Genomic DNA, 4,934 nt, shown 5'->3' on the forward strand with positions numbered 1-4,934 from the left:
CCGCTCCACGCGCTCCCTGGCCCCGTGCCTCGGGGCGCGCACCCCAGCTCAGCTCGGCAAGAGGAGGGCTTGGAGCGTGGAGCAGGTGCCTGCAGCTCGTGAGAGGGGAGGGAGTGAGCTGCCCGTCAGGGAGGTAAGCAAGCCGCAGAGCCAGACGACACAGTGGACCCTCTTACTGCCATTCCAACGCCCTTGGTCACTTCCTGTGCCAATGGGGGCTCATTTAATCACCTGTCTCTGTAGAGGGCTGTTGGTGCCTGGTACAAACAAAGCACTCCGAAAACGTCAACCACCATCGGTATCGACATCAACACCATTAAGAGAAAACTGAGGCCACAGGGAGAAAATCACGTGGAACTGGAGGTCTCCTGGTGGCGCTGCCCTCTTTGCTGGGGCCTGACAGGGGCCATCCAGGCTGTACCCGAGGCAGGACTGCCCCTCTCCGGGCTCCGGATTCCTCCTCTGTGGAGCTGGCAGCGCCCGCCTCCACCTCGGGACAGCTGGAGGAGCCCCGAAGGGAGGGCCACTGCCCTGGACCGGGCCCCGGCGATGGCTCTGTGAGCCCCTTTACTGTCCCTTCTAATGGAGGAGTCCGCTTGGACAAGGATGAAGCTGACCTTGGGAGGGCGATGAACCAAGATGCCCAGAGAGCCTGGGTCTCGTATTTACCCCAAAAGGCTAAGTGGCGATGCCTCCAAGGCATCGTGGGATGTCTGGGAATAGTGGCTCAGTTCTGAGAATTACGGAACAACATATTGTGGAATATTATGCAGCAAAAACTAGGAAACTGTGCATTAAGGTGCTAAAGTCTCCAGTTGTTGAAAACCACCACAACCAGGAAGAGACACAATGCAAACAGCAGGGTCCCATTCAGGTAACACAGGACAGAGTAAATCGGTGGGGAAAGTTCCAGAGGTGCCCTCCAACTGGCGACAAGGTTACGCAGGTGAGGGCAGTAGGTCGTGTTTGCAGAGAGGACCCCCCCCTCCCCAACATCCCTGCTGCGCACGGCTCCCCGTGCTCCACAGATCCAGCTGCACGGGGTACCCCTGCCACTGCTCCGCCTCCCAGTCACAGGCACTTTGGACCTAGGGCTGTGACCCTGCAGCCAGCACTCAGTCGGGTGTGGGGCCCGCCACAGATGGCAAACCATCCTCACTTGGCAGAAATAGAAACGGAGTGGAAATGGCCACGGTGGAAACCCACAGGGTCATTAGATTCTCAGCAGAGACGCGGGGGCACGGCGGGCGGAGGAGGCCTGCCTTCTCTGCTCATGGCGACAGGAGCGGCTGTCTAAGCCCTGGCACCCCGTGGAGACTTTCTCCTTGCTGCAGCCAGAGAGATGGAAAGACGGCCAGGTGGCCACTTTCTCCCTCTGTGAATGGCTACCCGGTGTCTGAGTAACACCTACATCCCCCCAGGACACCCCAGGGTCCTTGTCCCACACTCTGATAGGTCCTACCCCAGGAGTGATGAGACAGGGGAAGGGCAGACTGAAGGAGGCAGTGTTACCTGCTCGAAGCTCCAGGTGTTGGCCTGGGGTGCAGGGCGCTCCCAGGGGGTGGGCACAGGACACTGAGCTGTGCCTGACTCTAGGGGGATGGATTTGAGTCCACGGTTTCTTTGGGTCAGAGCTACATAAGGGGTGAGCTTCCCATTCCTGGAGGTGTTCAATAATTGGCCACTTTGAATCACAAAGACTCAGGGGTGGCAACACCAGTTTCTCCTGCCTCCCGCCAGGAGCTGGGGGACTGGCCCCTCCCTTCTACCCGCCTGAAGCCAGCTGGCGGCCACACCATCGGACAGGATGCCAGAATCCCCAGGCCGGGCTCTCCACCTTCCACCTTTCGGTCCTGCAGACTTGGTTCCTGAAGTCCTCTGACCATCCCAGCTACCCGTCTGGTGCAGGCTGGTGACGCAGCAGCCCCCTCCCTGGTCTCCTGGCTGCCTCTGGTTTTTCTCCTTCTTACCATCCACTTTCCACTGCATCACCAAGGGATGTGGGCCTCCCCCCACTCCGAACCTTCCACCACTCCCACTGCCGGGGAGACAGAGCCTACACGCTCGGCCTGGCGCAAAGGGCTCTTGGTGTCCGGCCTCCAACTACGTCCCCGCCCTCGTCTGCTTCCGCTCCTGTTCCCATCAGCACCTGGTGGTCTGGCGGCTCTGAACTGCAGGAGTCTGCATGCTCTCGCACTGGCTGTCCCCTCTGCCTGCAGTGCCCTTTCCCCATCCAGATGGCATCTCCGGCTCATGCTTCATTGCCATCACAACTGGCGCCATTTTAATGAAGCCTTCTCAGACCCCTCTATCCTTCTCGGAGCAAGACCCCACCTCCGTGCCCTCGCTGGGGGCACTAGCCATGTCATCTCACTGCGTGATGGGCGTGGACCCGGCCTTGGTGACCGAGCCTGTTCGCCTATCTGAAAAGAAGCCAGCCTGGAGGAAGCAAAGCCAAGAAGCACAGAGAGAGTGAATCCCATGGGAACAATTGAAGTCCTTGGATCCAGCCATGCCTGGAGTTCATGCTCTGCCTAGGGCTGGAAGCCAGTCTTTGTTCTTTGGTGGCTTCAGGAGGAGATTCCTGCCACTTGCAATCAAAAAAAATTACTAATCCTGAAATGGACAGAGTGGAATGTTGAGATGAACAGTCTCTACGATGTCGAATCGGTGAGTCGGATTAGGCAGCCTAAACCCAGCGGGGAAGGGGGACCCCTTGGGCATCTCTTCCACAGGTCAATAAATCTGCCTTCCGTGCATGGCATCAGGTGGTACTGGCTTCTGTCGCTTGTAACAGAGGAACCCTGATGGACCCGCCTCTTCCCCCACCTGAATGCCTTTCCTTTGCTCATCGAAATCTCACTGTTGTTCATGTCTCACCTTCTTCCTATTTTGACTGTGGCGATTTGCGTAACCCTCTGTTCTCTAACTTCTTGGAGATTTGGGGGACCCGATCCTCTCATTTTAGAATTGGAGCAGCTGCGACCCAGAGAGGCTGGCTACTTGCCCATGGTCACGCAGTTGGCTGGGGCTGGAAGTCAGGCCCGTGAACGCGCCCAGTGGGGTTGTAGACTTCTCAAAGGCAGGACATATTTCTTAGTCTTCTTTACAAATACCAGCGAAAATCATTACAGGCAACGAACAAAGGGAGTCGTGTGCCAGGCGCTTTATGTAACACACCAGTTAAAATCAGGCTACAGGGGATGCAAGACATCAAGTGCCAGAGGCTCGAATTAGGTAGAAACTAATGCTCTCTGAGGGAGGCAGTCCTGGGCAGTGTTAGGGACCCAGGATCCTGCCACCTCGTCGCTCTGCCTTTCTTAGCACCTGAACTTCCACCTCTTCATCTAAGGTGGCTGCTTGAGCTCCAGCTATCTCATCTGCATTCCAGCCAACAAGAAGCAGGAAGTTGGCAGAGAAGGGTACACCTCTTCCTGCAAAACCTAGGAGCAGAGGAACCTGGGAAATGTAGTCTTTACATCAGGGGCCAAAGAAGAAGGGGTGGGCAGGAGCACTGGCCACCTCTTTCTCAGAGGCCCCGGGCTTGGTCCCACCTCAGGGCCTTTGCATTTGCTGTGCCTTCTGCCAGGGGCACTTCCCCAGATACACCCCAGACATAGCACTGCAGCTGCCCTATGGCAGATTTCAACCTTCTGATGGGTCACACCCCGTCTCCTGTAGCCATCATGGTCTGCAAGACCATATATTTTACTTGTTTATCCCGTTTACCAGCTGTGTCCTTTCTAGAACATCAGCTCCCCAGGGGAGGGACTTTGGACAGCGTCCTTCACTGCTTCCCTGCCGTGGTCTCAGTACCTGGCACATAGCAGGTGCTCATGATGTATTTTTTAAGCCAGTGAATCCTGGGGAGGGGAGGGGCAATGGGAAGTGCACTCTCGTGGAACCCCCTTCGTAGATGGGAAAGCTGAGGCTCGCCCTAGGACACAGGAAGTGGCGGGCTGCGCTTTGACGCCATACCCAGCCAGCTGGGGGGCACGCGACAGACCCCCAGGGAGAATGTGCCCATGACTGAGCTTTCTGGACACGGAGGGCAGGCGGGGCCGGGCAGCTGCAGCCAGGCGTGGGGACAGCTGCTCTGGCACCACGGCCCCAGCGGGTCCGGACTGTGGCCAGAGCACGCCGCCAGATCAGACTGCCCCAATTAGTGCAACTTTAAATTTAGCTTTCTCCTCCCTGCCAGGGGACTCGGGGATTCGGCGGAGGAACGGTCTGCTCTTTCGAGGAAAAATGCTGCATCGCTTGCTTTGCAACCGGAGTGGAGCTGGACCTGCCTTTCATGGGGAGGCTGTCCGAGGCTGTTCACTCTCCCCACGCCCCTCGCCGGTCTCCCCTACCACAGGCCGGCCAGGCTCACCATTTCCCTGCGCGTCCGCAGGTTCACTGTGTGTAAACTGGGTCTGGCTCACCTCCGGGCCTCCCGCCTTCCCGGGGCACCAGCTGTGCTGAGGATGAAACCCGAGCTCCTCTCCGTGGCTGCCACCGGCTTGGTCCAGGGACAGCCGCTGTCATCTCTCCACTCCCCCAGCTGGTTCTTTCCTCTTCCTCAGTTGCTCCAGGTACAGTCCAGCCTCAGGGCCTTTGCATGTGCTGTTTTCTCCTCTTATCGAGTCTTTCCCTCGGCTCTTCTCAGGGCTGGCTTCTCCAAGAGCCCCTTCCCGATCACCTGCGGTAACACTACTTGTCTGTCATCCTATCTTGCTTGTTCTTGTCCGTGGCCCTCCTGCTTTGCCTCGCTCCCCTTGACAGAACGCACGCTGTGTGAGTGAAGGCAGGGAAGGCTCTGGCTTGGGCAGTCACTTATCTCTGGAGCCGGGCACACAGTAGGCCCTCACAGAACAGATGAACAGAATCACATCAAAGAGTGAAGACAGGAAGGACGGCGGGGGACCCACCCACACAGTACCATAGGGCGA

This window comes from Pteropus alecto, unplaced genomic scaffold (assembly GCF_000325575.1).
Source record: "Pteropus alecto unplaced genomic scaffold, ASM32557v1 scaffold30, whole genome shotgun sequence".
In the NCBI taxonomy this organism is placed as follows: Eukaryota; Metazoa; Chordata; class Mammalia; order Chiroptera; family Pteropodidae; genus Pteropus; species Pteropus alecto.